This window comes from Natrix helvetica (genome assembly GCF_964273705.1).
Source record: "Natrix helvetica genome assembly, chromosome: 8".
NCBI classification, from domain to species: domain Eukaryota; kingdom Metazoa; phylum Chordata; class Lepidosauria; order Squamata; family Natricidae; genus Natrix; species Natrix helvetica.
The window spans coordinates 12022009-12043282 of record NC_138559.1 but is presented as its reverse complement, the minus strand read 5'-3'; the positions used below and the strand labels follow the sequence as shown (position 1 = coordinate 12043282).

The window sequence follows — 21274 nt, the reverse complement described above, 5'->3', positions numbered from 1 at the left end:
CTCCTCCTCCTCCTCCTCTTCCTTACCCAGCCCCCCTCCTCCTTTCAAAATGGCGCCGGCAGAACCGAATATGACGTCAGCGGCCGAGGCGGGGGAAGGTGGGAAAGCGGCGGGGGAGGGCGGGGGGAAAAGCAGCTCGCCCGATGGAGAAGAGGAAGGGGGCGGGGGGAGGGGGCGGAGCCCTCCCTCAAAAGGGAAAAGGCTGGAGACGGGAATGCGCGCGTCTCGCTTGCTGGCCTGAGGCTGGGATTGCGCGGCCCGCCTGAGGAGGAAGAGCTCGAATTCCCACAACCCGCTTTCCCTGCGTGGTGAAGCCTGAGCGGGTGGGGAAGCCGCACCGGGTTAAAAAAAAAAAAAAAAGCGAAAGTGAACTTGCGCAAGTGCAGCCCAGGCGGCGGCTCTTTCGCTTGGGCGCTCCGCTTGCCTGCCTTCTGCGCCGGGGCCGCCGCGAGCCTCGAAGGGGGATGCTTCGTGATTTTCTGTTGAGAATCAACAGGTCGCCAGAGAGAGGTCAGGGTCAGGCTTTAGCTGGGGGTTTTTGGGAGGTGGAGGGGTGGAAGGTAAAAAGCCCCATCATGAGCTGGAGGTGATGTTGACCATCTCTTGGACTCCCGCTGGTGTTCGTTGCTAGTTGCAAAGTCGTGTCCGACCCAACGCGACCCCATGGACAATGTACCTCCAGGCCTTCCTGTCCTCTACCATCCTCTGGAGTCCATTTAAGCTCACGCCTATTGCTTGGGTGACTCCATCCAGCCACCTCCTTCTCTGCGGTCCCCTTCTTCTTTTGCCCTCCATTGTTCCCAGCATCTTCTCCAGTGTGTGTGTCCTTCCTTCTTGTTAGGTATCCAAAGTATTTGAGTTTCCTCTTCAGGATCTGGCTGCCTAAAGAGCAGTCAGGGTTGATCTCCTCTAGGACTGACCGGTTGGATCGCCTTGCAGTCCAAGGGACTCGCGGGAGTCTTCTCCAGTGCCAGAGTTACGTTGTCCCAGAGGTGCTTTTCCAAAAGGCAACTGGACTTCCTTGATTCCACCCTACCCTCCTTTGGTTTGGTTTCACTTCTCCTCCAAGAAGAACTGAAGAAACTCTTAAGGAAGTGAAATGTTCCCCAAAAAGAGAAAAAGAAAGTTCAGTTGATGTTTGGAAAAGCACCTCTGGGTCAAAGCAGGACCTGGATGGTTGAGAATTTCCGTAGACCTTTGCTTATTGATAAGGAGATGGACAAACATGAAGAGACAGAGTGCCCAGTTCAGTTTCCCTTTCAAGGCTTTGAAGGCTTGGTAGCTTCCATCTCACCTTTAAAAAAAATGGTTCTGACTTTGGAAAAAGTAGAAAATGCAGAGTTGCTATTGCGCCTTGTTTTGCCAAAATGCCAAATTCCTGAAAACCTCCTCTTGTATCTAGACCGCTGCTTCTCAAATTTCCATGCGGTATTTGGAGTCCCACCCATCTATTGATCAAAGCATCTGAGCCAAGATGGAAAGAAAACACCTACTCTTTCAGGAACTAACTGCTTACAGGCATTCTGTTGTTACAGTATATCCTTTCATGGATACAGTAAGTGGAAAGAACATTGGTTTTTTTGTAATCACACTACTGGAATTTTTTGTTGCACTAACTGTAAAATAACTGTATAAAATAAAATAACTGTAAAACAAAGAAGAGGGAGTCAAACTATTTTCCAAGGCACCCGAGGGTAGAACAAGAAGCAATGGGTGGAAACTAATCAAGGAGAGAAGGAACTTAGAACTGAGGAGAAATTTCCTGACAGTGAGGGCAATTAATCAGTGGAACAGCTTGCCTCCAGAAGTTGTGAATGCCCCAACACTGGAAGTCTTTAAGAAGATGTTGGATAGCCATTTGCCTGAAATGGTATAGGGTTTCCTGCCTAGGCAGGGGGTTGGACTAGAAGACCTCCAAGGTCCCTTCCAACTCTACTATTGTATTATTGTATTGTATTATTGTATAAGGAGTGGGAACTGATTGGGGCTGAGGCACTGTTAGGAACAATCTTCCCCTAAACTCAAAATTTATCCCCAAAAACCCAGTTATGTAACATTTTGCATTAGAGGTAGTCCTCAACTTACGACCACAATTGAGCCCAAAATGTGTGGCTAACCAAGGCAGTTGTTAAGCGAGATTTGCCCCATTTTGCGACCTTTTTTGCCACAGTTGTTAAGTGAATCACCATGGTTGTTAAATTAGTAACACAGTTGTTAAGTGAATCTGGCTTCCCCATTGACTTTGCTTGTCAGAAGGTTGCAAAAGGGGATGACAGGACCCTGGGACGCTGCAACCGTCATAAATATGAACCAGCGGCCAATCACCTGAATTTTGATCACGTGACCATGGGGATGTTGCAACAGTTGTAAGTGTGAAAAATGGTCATTTTCCATGCCATTGAAACTTTGGTCACTAAACGAATTGTTCTAAGTCAAAAACTACCTGTAGCTTATTGTTTTGCTTTGGATCTTGTCGATCAGAAAGGTCAGCAGTTCAGCAGTTCGAATCCCTTACACTGTGTAACGGAATGAGCTCCCATTCCTTGTCCCAGCTTCTGCCAACCTAGCAGTTCAAAAGCAGGTGAAAATGCAAGTAGATAAATAGGAACCACCTTTGGTGGGAAGGCAACAGCATTCCATGCACCTTCGCCGTTGAGTCATACTGGCCACAGGGACATCTTCGGACAGCGCTGGTTCTTCGGCTTTGAAATGGAGATGAACACCGCCCCCTAGAGTTGGGAACCAACCTTTGGATCTAAAGTCCAGAGCTGGTATAAGAACCAGGGGATGCTGACTATCTTCATTTATCTATTTTTATCCCATCCATTATTATTTTTATAAGTAACTCAAAGCAGTGAACTAATATTCCTTCTGCCTGCTTTCTTCCCCAAAGCAACAATGATGGGAGGTGAGTTGGGCTGAGACAAAGTGACTGGCCCAAACTCACCCAGCTGCTTTTCATACCTCAGGCAGGATTAGAACTCACACTCTCCTGGCTTCCAGCCTGGTGCCTTAACCACTAGGCCAAAGTGGCTTATCTTAATACAATCTCGCTGCGCTCAACTAGAAACCAGCTGAACTTCCCTCTGGCTCTTCTCCAATTTTGGATGAGCGTTACATCCACCTACAGATCATGGGTACCACTAATTGAGAGAACAACTGTGGTTAACAATGGAATAAAACACTCTATAAGCTTCTGTGGTATTAAACCTCCTACCAGTCTTGCTCTGTTGAGGTGCTAATTGCGACAGAAGTATAAAAGCGAGTTTTCTACAATATTGTCTCATGTTGTTAGCCCTTAGAGGCAGTCCAGGCAGGAAACAACCACAATTAGGATTGAAATTTCTGTTGCTGAGCAAGGGGGCTGTTAAGTCAGTCGTGCCCAATTTTATGACCTTTTCAACCATGGTTGCTTAACGAAGCGCCACAGTTCTTTTTTCCCCCCTCAGTCTCCTTTGAATTCAAACATTTTAATTTCTAATGTTGGATTTTCCCCCTTACCAGAGAGATCCCCCTTGTGGAGTACTATGAAGCCATTACCATGACAACTCCACTGCGCTGTACAGTAGAAGCCATTTTAAGGCACAATAGGCTGTATCTTAACAGAACACACACACAAAGGGGTGTTAGGGATATCTTATCCCCACAATATTTGTTTCCAGAGAGTAAATCATCTGTGTACCAAGTATGGTTGAAATTGCTCAAGGTATTCCAGAGTTATGCTGGAACACACACACACACACACACACACACACACAGAGAGAGAGAGAGAGAGAGAGAGAGAGAGAGAGATTATAAAATACAAAATTCAAAAGTAAATGAACGAGCAATGAGGAAGGAATGGAAAGGGGGAAGAAAAGTGAGGAAAGGTAGGGAAAAGAAAAGAAAAAGAAGCATTGACTTCTGACTCTCTCTGTTGCAGTAGAATAAGACATTAGCATCAAATCACAGCTTTTTGTTTTTCCATAATAATATGAACAAGTCATTTCTATAAAGATCTATCAATCTAATCTATAAAACCCAAAGTCAAAGTTACATTTTTTCCCCCAAATCAAGCCCAAAATTCAGAAGCGGTTTCCATGTGGAAACAAAAGTACTTACTGGTGTATTCTTTTCTTTAATCAGAGGCACTTGTGCCATTTCAGCCAACTCCCATCAACTGCAACCATTCTTCCATGGAAGGTATCAAGGTGTCTTTCCATTTTGGCTCATAGAATAGTCTTGCTGCTGTCAACATGTATAATGATAAACTTCCAATTTTTTTTTCTCCAGTTCTTTTTCCATTAATCTCAAAAGGAAAAATTCTGGTTTCATTTCTATCTCCATTTTCAGGATTTTCTGTATTAGAGTGTGAATCATACTCTAATTTTTATTTTTGCTTTATCACGTGCCCACCATAGAGGATAAAAAGTCCCTTCTTTATTCTTCCATTTCCAACAGTCATTTGACATACCTTTATACATCTTAGATAGCTTATCTGATGTTAAATACCAGTGATACATCATACATCCTCTTAATAAAAATCTGTAATAAAAAAAGTAAGGTCTAAGTGTCTCCAGCCCTAGTCCAACATTTCTGCTGGATCTATATCTGATGTAATGGTTGTGATTCAGCCTCATGAGCCATGGTGGTACAGTGGTTAGAATGCAAGTACTGCAGGCTACTTCTGCTGGCGGCTGGCTGCCTGCAGTTTGGCAGTTCAAATCTCACCGATTCAGCCTTCCATTCTCCCAAGTTCGGTTAATTGCCCCCCAGATTGCTGGGGGGGTGGTGGTAATATGATGACTCTGGAAACTGCTTAGAGAGGGCTGCAAAGCACTGTGAAGCTATATAGAAGTTTTAGTGCTATTGCTATTAGATGCAAGCTCAGTGTGCACAACAGACTGGGAAATTGAGCTTAATTATGGTCTTAATTATAGAGTAATAATGATGCAAATTCCAAAGCAAGAAGAGGCAAAAAAATCTCCCGGAAAGACTTCGCTTATGCATTGGCAGGAAATAACCTACTGCGAGTTATTTACCAAGTAAGAAAAAAAACCACAACCAAAGTCCATGTCCCCTCCTTCAAAACGGCACGTCTGTTCACTGGTAGATGAAACGAGCAGATTATTGTGTGATACAAATGATCAGTTAAGTCATCCTTAATCTAAAATTGCATTTGAAAGCATCTCTGCCTTCTTCTGAGAGTCAGCTGGGTGCAGTGCAGAGGTGGTATTCAGCAGATTCTGACCACTTCTGGTGAACCGGTAATGGAAATTCTGAGTAGTTCGGAGATCCGGTAAATAGCACCTCTGACTGGCCCCACCCCCATCTATTCTATACCTCCAGAGTCCCAGCTGATTGGAAGGAAATGGGGATTTTGCAGTATCCTTCCCCTGCCACACCCACCAAGCCATGCCCACCAAGCCATGTTACGCCCACCAAGCCATGTCCACTGAACCGGTAGTAAAAAAAATTTGAATCCCACCACTAGTGCAGTGGTGAAAGCACCAGGGCAGTGGTGGGATTCAGCCAGTTCACACCTATTCGGGAAAACTGATTGTTAACTTTGTAAGCAGTTGGGAGAACCAGTTGTTGGAAGAAATCTCCTTTTGGTTTTTTCCCACTTTACGGGGCTAATCTTGTAAGGAAGACAGGAAGGAAGAATTCTGGTATTGTTTCTAGCCTAATCTTTATTGCCCTGCTTACAGAAACTGCCTCTCTGGTTAGCCCTTATTACATTGTAACAGCTAAGGCGAAGCGCCCATCGATGTGAGTGATGTTGAGTTGGCCATGCCAACATGACTACCAAGCCATGCCTACCAAGCTGGTCATTAGGGCAGAAAACCAGTTGTTAAATTATTTGAATCCCACCACTGCACCAGGGTTATGGTGAAGTGGGACCATGAATTTTGGTCTTACTTGAGAATGAAGCCCCCAGGTTGGTTGACTTTGGGTTGGCCACTCCTAGGAAGGTGGCAGTGTCAAACCACTTCTGAAATACAGGTAGTCCTCAACTTACGACCACAACTGAACCCCAAACGTATGTTGTTAAGTGAGAATACGTTAAGTGAGCTTTGCCCCATTTTACGACATTTCTTGCCACAGTTGTTTAGTGAATCACTGCAGCTGATAAGATAGTAACTTGGTTGTTAAGCGAATCTGGCTTCCCCATTGACTTTGTTTGTCGGAAGGTTGCAAAAAAAAGGGGGATCACATGACCCCAGGACACTGCAACGGTCGTAAGTATGAATCAGTTGCCAAGCATTTGAATTTTGATCACATGATCATGGGAAGTGCTGCGAAGGTTGTAACTCTGAAAAATGGTCATAAGTCACTTATTTCAGTGCCCTTGTAAAATTCGAATGGTCACTAAATGTTGTAAGTCAAGGATTACCTGTACCTTGTCAAGAAAACTCCAGGGAGTAGACCAGACAATCACCAGAAGCCAAAAATTGACTTGAAGGCACCCACACACTACCTTCTTCAGGGGAAGGCGAATCCTAAGAGGAAAAACTAAAAAGTTCCTTTCCGTTAAGCTTGACTCCTGATCAGGGGTGGGATTCAAAAATCTTAGCAATCGGTTCTCTGCCCAGTTGCTGGGTTGGCATGGCCATTGTGGGCGTGGCCTACTCGGCTTCCTGCACCCCAGCAGGGGGAGGGGACATTTTTCAAGGTTTTCATTGAGCTTCCAGGAGGGCGAAAACAGGCTCCCCTGGGTTCTGGAGGCCCTCCAGAGACCAGAAACGGGCCTGTTTCTGGACTTCCAGAACTTCCAGAGACTTTTTTCGTCCTCATAGAGCTTCCTCGTGGGCCCTGTCCAAGGTTATATCTCATTCACCCCCACCTCATTCATTCTCTTCAGTCATTCATTTAGTGATGTACACCATCAAAAAGAAGGGGCCCATTTAGAAAAGCTAGTTCAACCTATTAAGATGTGCAAATTGTGGCATGTAGTTTAGTACATTGTGTGAATAGCAATAGCACTTAGACTTATATACCGCTTCACAGTGCTTTTCCAGCCCTCTCTAAGCAGTTTACAGAGCCAGCCTCTTGCCCCCAACAATCTGGGTCCTCATTTTACCCACCTCGGAAGGATGGAAGGCTGAGTCAACCTTGAGCCTGGTGAGATTCGAACTGCCAAACTGCTGGCAGCTGATGATCAGCAGAAGTAGCCTGCAGTATTCCATTCTAACCACTGTGCCACCACAGCTAAATGCATTCTATTGTAGCATAAACTATGGTTAAACCAATCCTGGTTTGTGGCAACTTCATCTTTAGATCAGATAGGAACCAAAAATATATTTTCCTGCTATTGGATCTAAAAGGGCACCTTTAGAAGAGACAAGTAGGTGATTTTAAAGGATCTAAAAAAGTACATTTTTTTCTGGACACTAATTCGCAGATGACTACAAATAGCTTCTTGGTTATAGGAAATTCTGCTTATTTTTACAGGAAGAAGCTAGGTTTAAAGACAATTCTATTACATCGAGTTTGCTGCTTCAGTTAGCAGAGACCATTCATGTTCTATCTTCAAGACTGTACTTTGCTGCCATCTATGGAAAATTGGAAAAGGTTTCTGACCGAATGTCTGATGGCCAATGAATTTGCCGGCACAGATGGATACAACCTATAAACCAGCTTTCTAGGGTAAGGATTACCAAAGGTTAAGAAGTAGAAAAACAAGGTAAACTACATATTTGTGCATGCTTTGATCAAGATTTGGAGGAATGCTTTAGGCCTACATATGATATCACTGCTTTAGAGAGTTGATTACTATATGATTTTTAAAGCAGAACCTGCCAAATGAGAGGGCACTTCAGTGCACAGCAAAGAAGGGAGTTCTAAAATATATATGCAGCACACATTTATAAAATAAGCAAGTTAATGATGCTCTTGTGCAATAATTTTTTTTCCTGGTGGCTTCATTTAGGTTTCCCAAATCCTAATATAGCCTCTTTGGATTTTTGCTTTTCAGATTGGGGGATCTCGGGCATTGTATGAATAACAAGCCATGATTTAGGGCTTGACATACTCCACAATTGAGGCCTTGAAGTACACCACAATTAACAAAACTGGTTGGGCTTGCTTAAAAAGCAAACACAGCCACATACTCAACAGGAATCAATTATATAAATAAATATAAAAGATCAGGCACGCTTGCAAGATTTCTTGAGATGATTGGCTAGAGATATAAATTTAATAAGTTTTAAAGGACATTTAAAAAAAAGCTGTATGCTTAAAAGCCTGAGGATGATAGTTTTTTAAAAAGCCAAATCAATTCTAGGCTGCATTAATAGAGGGATGGAATCAAGATTCCAGTTCTAATGTCACTTTACAAAGCCTTAGTAAGAGCACACTTGGAATACTGCATCCAATTCTGGTCACCATATAGGAAAGATTGCAGAAAAGAGCATGATTAACTGGCTGGATGCTAAACATACCATTTACAGGATAGGGTATATCTAGTCTAATGAAAAGAAGGACTAGGGGAGACGTGATATCAGTGTTCCAATATTTGAGGGGCTGCCACAAAGAAGAGGGGATCAACCTGTTCTCCAAAGACCTGAAGATAGGACAAGAAGCAATGGATGGGAACTAATCAAGGAGAGAAGCAACTAGTACTAAGGAGAAATTTCCTAACAGTGAGAGCAATCAACCAATGGAAAAGCTTGCATTCAGAAGTTATGGGTGCTCCATCATTGGAGGTTTTCAACCTTTCAAGAGACTGGACAGCCATTTATCTCGAGCAGGAGGTTGCAAATATTTTTACTACTGGTTCAGGCTTGCTCCCGCGCGCACTTGCACAATGCTTCTGCACATGCGCGGAAGCGTCTGGGTGGGTGAGGACTCCTGCCGCCGTTACTACCGGTTTGGCTGAACTGGGCCGAACGGGCAGCAACCCACTACTGGGTTGGACTAGAAGACCTCCAAGGTCCCTTCCAACTTTACTATTCTATGTTCTAAATCAATCCAAAGCAGAGCCAAGAATGTAAATGCAGACATAGAAGTCAGATTCATTCAAGAAATGCATATGTCTATCTTAAGCAAATGCCAAAATTCTATTAAAAACAGGTATAATAAATGCAAATCTCATATTCATTTCTGAGGCAGAAAGAAAGAAAGAAAGAAAGAAAGAAAGAAAGAAAGAAAGAAAGAAAGAAAGAAAGAAAGAAAGAAAGAAAGAAAGAAAGAAAGAAAGAGCTCCCCATCTATGAAAATAAATGCTTTTGATTGTGCAACAGTAGCTTGCACGGACTTGTATATGATCTGCAAAAGAGATGTGCAACTTGTAACACTAGTGTAAACCTGCACCCTCAAAATGAGTTGAACTCATTCAACTCATTGAGCCATTGAGAGTCGTTTTCAGAGATTGAAAATTTGTCCTTACTCCACCAATATCCTGAAACCTCCAAAGAACACAAGAGCAAATTGCTTGGAGGACTCTGGGGGCTGCAAAAGGTCACAAAAGCCTTTGGGACCCATGTTTAGCACCCCAGCAAATGCTCACACGTCACAATCCATTTGCTTGGAATATGTGCGCACATCTGGGTTTTGTTTGACTACAGCTGTATAGCTGATTTTTCGGTGATCCATAATTCGTTTTTTACAAACCGAAATTGGACCGATTCCATAATCAAAGCCAAAACAGACACTTTGTATTTTAGAGTGTTGTGCAAAGCTTATTCATGGGAGAAGGTCCATGATAGAAGATCAGGCTGAAGATACAGAAGGATCTTGACAAACTTGAACATTGGTCATTATCTAATGAAATGAAATGAAATGGTGAAAAGAGTAAGATTCAACATTTAGGCAGGAAAAATGAAATGCACAGGTACATTATAGGTGCTCAATAGTAGTAACTGTGAGAGGGATCTTGGAGTCCTAGCGGACAACCATTTAAATATGAGCTAGCAACCTGCAGCAGCTGCCAAAAAAGCCAACACAGTTCTAGGCTACATCAACAGAGGGATAGAATCAAGATCACATGAAGTGTTAACACCACTTTATAATGCCTTGGTAAGGCCACACTTGGAATACGGCATTCAGTTTTGGTCGCCACGATGTAGAAAATATGTGGAGACTCTGGAAAGAGTGCAGAGAAGAGCAACAAAGAGGATTAGGGGACTGGAGACTAAAACATATGAAGAGCGGTTGCAGGAACTGGGTATGTCTAGTTTAATGAAAAGAAGGACTAGGGGAGACATGATAGCACTGTTCCAATATCTCAGGGGTTGCCACAAAGAAGAGGGAGTCAAACTCTTCTCCAAGGCACCTGAGGGTAGAACAAGAAGCAATGGGTGGAAACTAATCAAGGAGAGAAGAAACTTAGAACTGAGGAGAAACTTCCTGACAGTGAGAACAATTTATCAGTGGAACAGCTTTCCTCCAGAAGTTGTGAATGCCCCAACACTGGAAGTCTTTAAGAAGATGTTGGATAGCCATCTGTCTGAAATGGTATAGGGTTTCCCGCCTAGGCAGTGGGTTGGACTAGAAGACCTCCAAGGTCCCTTCCAACTCTGCTATTGTATTGTATTATGATTTTGATCCATCTTACTGTTGGCTGAAAAAAATCAAGTAGTAGAGGGAAGATTTTTGAACAGAGAGTGTCTTCTAAATTGAATCAAATCAAATCAAGATGATGGCTGAATGCCCAGTCACACAGAGCCCCATTACAGGTAGTCCTCGACTTATGATCACAATTGAGCCCAAATTTATGTTGCTAAGTGAGACAATCATTAAGTGATTTTAAAACCTTTCCTACCACAGGTGTTAAGTAAATCACTGCAATTATTAAATTAATAACAGAGTTGCTAAGGGAATCTGGCTTCCCCATTGACTTTGCTCGCCACAACGTCACAAAAGGGGATCACGTGACCCTGGGACACTGCAACGGTCGTAAGTATGAGTCAGATGCCAAGGAGCTGAATTTTGATCATGTGACCATGGGGATGCTACAATTGTCATAAGTGTGGGGGGAAAACCCAGTCATTAGTCACTTTTTTCAGTGGCGTAACTTTGAATAGTCACTAAGCAAATGGGTGAAGACTATCTGTACTATCTTCTCCAATTTCCCTATTAAGTGCTCCTCCTACCTTTTCTCCTCCTTACCTCACCAGGAATATTTCCCTGAAATCAGTGGTGGGGTTCAAATAATTTAACAACCAATTTTTTGCCCTAATGACTGGCTGAGTGGGTGTGGCCAGGAGGTACTACAGGCAGCACTCGGACTCCTGCACCCCCATGGGAGCAAAAAATGGGCCATGGGGGAGGGAGCGCTGCATTCCCCCATGCCCCGTTTTGGGCCTAGTAGGCGTCCCTGCAGCCTCCTGGGAGTAAAAACGAGGCTCATGGGGATTCCTGGAAGGGGTTGGGGCAGGAAGGGGCAGAGCCAGCCAGCAATTTAACTACCGGTTCGCTGAACTGGCTGAATCCCACCACTCCCTGAAATTCAGTACATCCCAAGCCCAGCTCTTAAAAGGAAATTGCAACCTAGAGAAATCCCATTTTTAAATCCTCTATCAGCTGATAAACCCAACGTTTCTTCTCCTGATGAAAAGTATTTTGAATCAATTGATGTCGTAGCTTCGAAGTGATGGGAAAAATTGTAGTTGATGAAGCCGATTAAACTCTTATCTTTAAAACAAAATAACAATGAGTTTCCTCAGCTCTGCGCACTCCTGAAAGGTTCTGTTTCTTAACAATAGAGCTAACCTCAAGTACATTGAGAAGGAACATAGAACATAGAATAGTAGGGTTGGAAGGGACCTTGGAGGTCTTCTAGTCCAACCCCTTGCTCAAGCAGGAGACCCAACACCGGGGTTGTCAAACTCAAGGCCCGCGGGCCAGATCTGGCCCACGGGTTGCTTAGAACTGGCCCACGGGGCTGACCTGGAAACAGCGAAGGACTGGCCCATGGGCGGCCTTCCCAAGCTCCATTTTCGCTAGCAGAGGGTTGCAGGAAGTTGTTGCAGCTGAAAATGGAGCTTGGGAGATGTTTCCGCTGGTAGGGTGCTCGGGCCACCACAGGTGCCCCTGACACGAGTGATATCGAGCTGGCCACGCCCACCTAGCCATGCCCCCCCCCCAACGTCAAACACAACCCTGACGTGGCCCTCAGTGAAATTGAGTTTGACACCCCTGCCCTACACCATTCCAGACAAAAGACTGCCCAGTCATTTCTTAAAAACCTCCAGGACCTCCTTAGCTTCTCCAAACTGGCCAGCCCATCAGATCCCTACCACTTCCCACCTTGTAAAAGTAAAGGCTCCCCTCGCACATATGTTCTAGTCGTTCACGACTCTAGAGGGTGGGGCTTATCTCTGTTTCAAAGCCAAAGAGCCAGTGGTGTCTGAAGCCGTCTCTGTGGTCATGTGGCCGGCATGACTAAATGCCAAAGGCGCATGGAGCACTGCTACCTTCCCACCAAAGGTGGTCCCTATTCTTCCCCTTGCATTTTTTTAACGTGCTTTCGAACTGCTAGGTTGGCAGAAGCTGGGACAAGTAACCGGAGCTCACTCCATTATGCGGCACTAGGGATTCGAACTGCTGAACTGCTGACCTTTCTGATTGACCAGCTCAGCGTCTTAGCCACTGAACCACCACATCCCTTCCCACCTTGTAGCCCTCAACTTTTCCATAGTTAAGGATCCCTCTTCTTTTGTAATCTTTGCAATAAAGCTCGGCTCTTCTCCACGGTGTTGGTGCTGTATTAGGACTGTATTGACCCCGAAGCCTCCTTTGAGGGACCTGTTTCCATTTGTTACCCCAGCTTATAGTAGTATAGTCTTTATTCTCATTTTACAAAATAAATACAACGAAATAAGGCATATGTGGTGTAGCCCAAGTACTGAAGCCAGAGAGGAGAGTCAGCCTGCCGGTGCAGTGGAATGTATTTTAAATTGCTTTGATGCTGAGTGACCAGGAGGTGGTGGTATGAGACAGATAGATGAAGTTTCTATGGCCAGTCGTGGTCAGGTAAGATGTTAGTTTTGACAACAGCTGTCATCAAAAATGTAGTTTGGTGGCTTCAGAGAAAGCCAAGAAGCAGGACAGAGTTTTTCCCCCTTTGTCTTTGGAAGAATATTTTTTTCCAAAGGGCTTACCATTTAAGTGAGCAATGAATACCATTCAGTGTTAATTTAAATCAGGGGTGTCCAAACTTGGGAACTTTAAGACTTGTGGACTTCAACTCCCAGAATTCCCCAGCCACCTCTGGTTCATGCTGGCTGGGAAATTCTGGGAGTTGAAGTCCACAAGTCTTAAAGTTCCCAAGTTTGGACACCCCTGATTTAAAACAATAAGGAAAATCAAGTAGCTAAATGAAAAAAACAACCCCGCTCACTCTTGCTAGTGAAAGTTGCTGAGATTGCAAAAGTGTGAAGAGCTGTAGAAGTTGCAAAATGTATGACATAAACTATGGATTAAACCTGTGGATTTTCAGGGTGTGCCTCCTTTTGTAAAGCTTTGATTTTTTAAAAACGTGGAGTTTTAGTCAGTGGTGGATTTCCATTTTTGTTACTATCGGTTCGCTCGTGCGCATGCGCAGAAGCATCCAGGTGGGTGGGCGGAGCCTCCCGCCACCGCTACTACCGTTTCGCCCAATCCGGGCAAAACCGGGAGCAACCCACCTCTGGTTCTCGCCCTGTCAGCTGGGATAACAGCCGGATAAATACAATCCAAAATTCTTCCTGTGACCCTTCATGAGGAGATATGCCTCCTTCAGCTTTCCAAAACTCTGCAGTGAATACAAGGGAAGACACTAAGATAATTGATAGGTAATGTAGGAGATGAACAGGCTGAGCCTGTGGGAGAGGTCAAACACGTCATTAGTCATGAGTCCCTTTAACATCCATAAGAGATCTAAGTCCAGCCCACCTTGAATTCCATTGACTCCCATCTACCACCAATTTGCTTGGACCATTAGTAGTTTAGTTTCTTGTAGAGAAAGCTTAAGCTTGTAATAAATCTTTACAGGTAGTCCTCAACTTACAACCACAATTGAACCCAATATTTCCGCTGTTAAGTGAGACATTTGTTAAGTAAGCTTTGCCCCATTTTACAACCTTTCTAGCCTCAGTTGTTGTGAATCATTGCAGTTGTTAAATTAGTAACACTTTCTTATAGTCTATCCAAGCCATGAACAGCTTGGTTTGTCTTTTCTTTGAATTCTTTAGGATTAGCTTGTCAATCAACAGTTGGTCCTTTGCTCCTCTTGAATTTTTGCAGCATCCTTTCTGTTCTACAGGAAGCAAGTCATTTCTTTCCAAGTATCCGTAAATTTGGTTCGCAATAATATCAGTAAGGAGCTTGTATGTTGCTGGCAAACAGGTGATTGGCCTATAATTTCCCGGATCCTTTCCTTTTTCTTTATCTTTTTGGATCAAAAATGTCCTTCCAGTTGTCATCCATTCATCATTTTCAGGTGTTTTTAAAGCACCTGGTTCATTTGGGTGCCAATCTTTCGTGCATACTTGTAAGTGCCTTTAGCCAGAAACCATGTAACTCATCTGGTCCAGGTGCACTCCAATTCTTCACTTTTCTTGACTGCCTTTGCACAATTTCTTTTGTTATTTTCACAGCTTCCATTTTATGCACTTTAATAGAATCCTCAACCTGCTTGATCCATTTTGCATTTCTGTTGTGCTTCTTGTTGTTTTCCCACAAATTCTTCCAGAATTTCAGAGCTTTCTCTTTATCAGGCTTTTCATTTGTTGTTGCTCCATTTCCACTTTCTAAGCTTTTATAAAACTGGTGCTGATTTGCTCTGAACTGTGAGTTTTCCTTGAACTGAGTTACTCGGTTGTCATACCGTTTAATCTTTTCAGCAATGGCAACAACCCTCTGCTTCAGCTCTTCAATTACTACCGCGATCTCCTTATTCTCCAAATCGTATCTTGCTTCCAGGCTGCTTTTGACCTGCTTGTTCTTTAGCTGACCTTGCCTTAGGTTCTTCAAGTTGCTCAAGTCTCCATGAAATTTTTTGATCTTCAATTCCAACTGAATTTTCCACTTAAGGTTCCCCTTCTTGCCTCTTCAGTTCCTTTGTATTTTCAAACCCAATTCTTTGGTGGTTATGAAGGCTGTTGCATACATCAGCTAGTTTGTTTCAGCTAATGTAGTGGTTTGAATGGTTTGTGCAGCCTCATTGACCTTTTTTAGTACATTTCTCAATTCTTTCCGGTTCACTTGGTTCAGCTTTGGCAAACGTGTTCTTTCAGCATCTTCCATTTGATGCTTTATTTTCTCAGCTAATTGAGTACTATCTGTTGGTGCTTGTTCTTCAAGTGCTTCCTTGTTCTTTATCTTCATCCATTTCAGCAGCTCCTTCCCTCCCTTTCTTCCTCAGTTTGCTTTTGAGTCTGCAAATCATTCTTGATGTTACTCTTCTTTGTTGGTATACTCAGACCATTAGCTGCTTTCTCTTCGATTCCTGTTAATTCTGCTGTAGTGAAAAATTTGTGGCTCAGAATTACATGTTGTTGGTCCATTAGCCTTTGGTTCACTGATATCACAATCCATGTGGTTCACCTTCCAAATCTGATACATTTGTTTTTGAAATCCACATTTTTCTGGCTCAGACTGATAGTAAGCTTCCATAATAGAGATGTTTTCTTCCCTAGTCCATATTTTTCGCTTTTTTGCTTTTTCTTCCAGTAGTTTTCAGCTCCATGCCCTGGTTGCCTAGCAGAGGGACCTGAGCCCTGTAGCTCATTTTGCGCAGAATGCCCAGGAGCCATAGCATCCAGCGGAACCCTTGTTAATGCGGGTGACGGTTCAGCCGGCATAAATTTCAATTTTTTTGTATTCACCATATTTGAATGGGTTGTGGAGCAAATTTTGTCTGGCCCTTCACCTAAGACTTGTCTGATATGGTTGCACCTGTTCAGCATAGCCCTTAGGATCACTAGAGTGTGCAAGCCCCTCCACCACGACAAGGTAAAGCTCATCGGAGGGAATTATTACTATTATTATTATTATACGATTGTATCACAGCGGCCAGTTGTTTCGCTGGATTTGGCATTGATTACTAGTCGGGCCCCACCTAGGACGTCATACCGTATTTTCGTAATATACGTGCAGATCCAAGCAGTGCAGCTTTTTGCATTTGACTGTTGGTGATTTTGTCAAGTTTTAACTGTTTTAAATGTAATTCCAGTGCTTTTGGAATAGCACCCAGTGTGCCGATTACCACTGGAATTACCACTGCTGGTTTGTGCCATAATAGCTAAATTTCAATTTTTAGGTCCTGGTATTTCGCGATTTTTTCATGTTCCTTCTCCTCGACCCTGCTATCACCTGGTATTGCGATGTGTATGGTTGTAACCTTATTTTTCTCAACCAGTGTGATGTCTGGTGTGTTATGCGCCAGTATTTTGTCTGTTTGTATACGAAAATCCCATAGGATCTTGACCATCTGATTTTCGGTGACTTTTTCAGGCTTATGTTCCCACCAGTTTGTTGTTGTTTTAATATTATAATTTTTGCACAAATTCCAGTGGATCATTTGTGCTACTGAATTGTGCCGCAATTTATAATCAGTCTGCGCGATTGTTTTACAGCAGCTGACTATGTGGTCAACAGTTTCATCAACTTCTTTGCAGAGTCTGCATTTGGCATCATCAGAGGATTTTTTGATTTTGGCCTTAATGGCATTTGTTTGGATAGGTTGTTCTTGCGCAGCCAGGATTAGTGACTCTGTTTCTTTCTTCAATGTACCTGTTGTTAACCATAACCAAGTTTTTTCACTGTCCACTTTATCTTTTATTTTTTCCAGAAATTGACCATGCAATGCTTTGTTCTGCCAACTCTCCATTCTTGATTTTATCACATCTTTTCTGTATTCTTGTTTCATCTGTTGGGCCTTCAATAGATTTTTGTTCTTTACTTTGATTAATAGATGTTCTTGACTTTCTTTTAAATAATCAGCCAGTGCATGTTTTTTTCCCTCAACTATTTGCTTCAGTTGTAATAATCCTCTGCCACCTGATTTTCGGGACAGGTATAGTCTATCAGTGTCACCGCGTGGATGTAAACTGTAGTGCATTGTCATTAGTTTCCTGGTTTTTCGGTCCAAAATGTCCAAATCATCTTGTGTCCAGTTAACTATACCAGCTGTGTATCTTATAACTGGTACTGCCCAGGTATTTATAGCCTTGATTGTATTTCTACCATTTAATTTAGATTTCAAAATTTTCCTAACTCTGTTGGTGTACTCTCTCCTGACAATAGTTTTTACTTCTCCATGTTTGATGTTATCCAACTGCAGAATGCCTAAGTATTTGTAGGCTTCATTTTCATTGCATTTAATTAGTTGGCCATTGGGCATTTCAATTCCCTCACATGCAGTGATTTTGCCCCTTTTTATGGATTCAGTGGCGCATTTTTCCATGCCCAACTGCATTGAAATATCGGTGCTGACTACTTGGACTGTGTTTGTCAGTGATTGGATTTTTATTTCTGACTACTACTACTACTACTACTACTACTACTACTACTACTACTTATTATTATTATTATTATTATTATTATTATTATTATTATTATTATTACCATAGAGTTACCTATATACTTACCATAGAGTTGTTGTTGTTGTTGTTATTTTCCCCTGGTCCTTGACAAATAATAGTCTACTTTCAAAACTACTGAGCACTTATATTCTGCCTTTTTTCAAGGATTTCTGCTCTCAAATATTCTCACCCTTGCAAACCCTGAAAGGGAGGACCTGCAAATATCATGCCATTCAGGATTTCAAGAGCCATGTGGAGCGTCTGTAAGCAATTTCCATCCTTAAATGGGAAACGAGGGAGTGAAAAGAAGCAATCGTACCCATGCGCTACCCTTATCTTGACATCTGGCAAAACCTAACAGTTGGGATCTCCTAGACTTTCATTCTGCGGCTTTAAGCAAATAAATTCTGTCATTCTGTGAAACCAAATCCGGTGGCAGATGATGAAATGATAATCCAAAGCACCCAACTTCCAAAACAAAGTCGGGAGAGCTGGTTTTAATTAATGCTGTTGGAAAGGAGCACTTTATGATGTGAGAACGAACCCCCAAAGCCACATGTAGCCCTTGTAAAGGCTGTCCAAGCAACTAACTGGTGGATTTGAGCATATTTTCATGATAATGTGCACATATTTGCACTATCTACCTGGTCACTGAACAGCTGATTCCAACAGAAGCAAAATCCTTCATTTGCTTCCATGATAAACCCGATATTAAACTGCATCTGTTGGCATTTTATTTTGAGAGACCTCTTTCTGCATTTTTTTTTTAGTTTCCATTTGATTTGATGAAAGGGAAGAGAATTGAAATGCTCATGCCTGAAAAGTGCAAAAAGACCAAGCAAGATGTACATAAATATCCTGCCCCTAACAGCCTCCCTGGCTTCCCTCATTTCCAGTTAAATCCCAAGGAAAATTTCAGGAATAAGCATCTTTCATGCGGCTTTTTCAATAGCAGCTCTCCAGTAAAGAAACCCAAAAGTAGCCTGGATTTGCAAAGGAATGCTGATGTGAAAATAGATAGATAGATTAAAAGAGTTGGAAGGGACCTTGTAGGTCATCTAGTCCAACCCCCCTCCCTCAAGCCAGAGAACCTACACCAGTGATGGTGAAACTTTTGGGCACCGAGTGGCCAAACTGGAATGCATGTGCGCTTGCTGGAGCCCCAGAAACATGAAGACCAGCTGGTCGGTGCGCATGCGTGTTCTGGAAACCAGAAGATCAGGTGGTGATGCCACGTGTGCCCACAGAGAGGGCTATGCATGCCACCTCTGGCACGCATGGCATAGGTTCGCCATCACAGCCCTATACCATCCCCGACAAATGACAGTCCAGTCTCTTCTTGAAGGCCTCCAGTGATGAAGCTCCCACAACCTCTGAAGGTAACTTCTCTTCCATGGGTTGATTGTTTTCACGGTCAGAAAGTTCCTCCTTATTTCTAGGTTGAATCTCTCCTTGGTCAGTTTCCATCCATTATTCCTTGTCTGGCCTTCGGGTGCTCTGGAAAATAGCTTGGCCCCCTCCTCTGTGGCAGCCCCTCAAATATTGGAAGACTGCTATCCTGTCTCCCCTGGTCCTTCTCTTCCCTAGACTAGCCAGGCTCAGTTCCTGCAACCGTTCATTGTTTGTTTTAGCCTCCAGTCCCCTAATCATCTTAGTTGCTCTTCTCTGCACTTTTTTAAGAGTCTCAGCATCTTTTTTATAGTGTGGTGACCAAAACTGGATGCAGCATTCTAGGTGTGGCCTTACTAAGGCTTTATAGAGTGGTATTAGTACCTCACTTGATCTTAATTGTATGCCTCTGTTAATGCAGTTTAGGATTGCATTGGCTTTTTTTGCTGCCCCCGCACACTGCTGGCTCGTATTTAATTTTAATTTATCCACTTTATTTCCCACTATATTTATCCACCATATTTAATTTATCCACTAAGACTCCTGGTAAAAGTCTTAGGTGTTTTAGGTGAAGGAGGTCAAGTCATTCCTTAGCTATACACCTTTTGTTATAAACAGAATACAGAACATAGAATCATATGGAAGGAACCTCAAAGATCTTCTAGCCCAACCCCAAAGCCAAGGCAGAAAACTTTATACTATTCTGCTCAAATGGCTGTCCAATCTCTTCTTGATGACCTCCAGTGATGGATCACCCCTACAGCAGGAGGAAAGCAATTTCATTGATTAATTATTCACATCATCCCAAAAAATAAATAACCTTACTTCTAAGCTGGATCTCCCTTTAACAAGCTTCTATCCATTGCTTCTCCTTCTGCTTTCTGGTGCCCTAGAGCAGGGGTATCCAAACTTGGCAACTTTAAGACTTGTGGACTTCAACTCCCAGAATTCCCCAGGCAGCAGTGCTGGCTGGGGAATTCTGGGAGTTGAAGTCCACAAGTCTTAAAGTTGCCAAGTTTGGACACCCCTGCCCTAGAGAATAAGTCAATCCCCTCTTCTCTGTGACAGCCCAAATATAGCTGTGACATCCCTCCTGATCTCTTTAATAGGCTAGACATAGTCCTTGACTTAGTTCATTTAGTGACCATTCAAAGTTATAACAGCCCTGAAGAAGTGACTTAAGAACGTTTTTTTTAATGAAAAGTTTATTTTTAAACAAACACCGACAAACAGTACATGTAACATAAAACCCTCATCAATTACATATAGCATGTTGTTAGGTTACAAGCATTTGTGCATCACTACTTTCAATTGTGTATAAGCTCACAGTTTATCCATCAAGCATACATAGATACATTATTATCATTGTACATCATATTGTTCGGTTATAATTGATATTCTTTCGTTTTAAGCAAATATTCTAGAAGCTAGATTCACATATATACCAATATTCCATTGCATCCTTATTTATCTATTTAATAATAATATGTCTTTATAGAATCATCTATCTCATTATATTATTTTTGCAATATGAAAGAATTCTCCAATATTTTATATTTATGCATTCACTACTTTCAGTTATACATAGAATCACAAATTATCCATCAAGTATACATAGGTACATTGTTATCATTATACATCATGTGTGCAACTATAATTGATATTCCTTCATTTTAAACAAGAAGATGTACAATTTTATAAGGTATGGGATTTCTTTTATCAATGGCTAGATTAAAAAAAACACGGAAATGAAAAAAGTTGGAGAAGTTTTACATATTGTGAGAATAACAAAATAAAATGGGTGATACTATAAAGATATATTATTATTAAATAGACTAACAATGATTTAATGGAATATTGGCATATACATGAATTGAATCTCTAGAACATTTTGTTTAAGACTTAAGACCGTTTTTCACACTTATGACCAGCATCTCCGTGGTCACTTGATCAAACTCCAGCCGCTTAGCAACTGGCTCATGTTTATTACCGTTGCAGTGTCCCAGGATCTCCTTTTGTGACCTTTGGACAAGCAAAGTTAATGGGGAAACCAGATTCACTTAACAACCATGTTATTAATTTAACAACTGCGGCAAGAAAGTTCACAAAAGGGAGCAAAATTCATTTCACAAATATTTTACATAGCAACAGAAATTTTGGGCTCAATTGTGATCACAAGTCGAGGACTACCTGTACCAGTGGTGGGTTACGACCGGTAAGCCCTGGCATGGGCATACCGGTGCCTGCCGGGAGCATCGGGTACTGTTCTGGTACGGTGCTCCGGAGGGCCCACCCACCCACCCACGCTCCTTACCGGTATTTGAGCTCTTCGGGGCTTCTGCGCATGCGCACGGAGCATACGGCACCTGTGCAATGCTCCACTTAGCATCTGGAGC

The 21274-nt window shown here is 42.6% G+C and overlaps 1 long non-coding RNA gene across 2 annotated transcripts; it reads left to right on the top strand.

Annotated features, from left to right (window-relative positions):
• The first annotated feature begins 2 nt into the window (after nt 1-2).
• LOC309396088 lies at nt 3-18870 on the top strand. Of its 2 annotated transcripts, XR_014176041.1 has the most exons (4): nt 3-98; nt 1403-1555; nt 7435-7629; nt 17655-18870. It is a non-coding gene; the product is annotated as an uncharacterized lncRNA (long non-coding RNA). The 2 variants fall into 2 exon arrangements; XR_014176042.1 differs by lacking the exon at nt 17655-18870 and having other exon boundaries at nt 7435-9407.
• The last annotated feature ends 2404 nt before the right edge of the window (nt 18871-21274 follow it).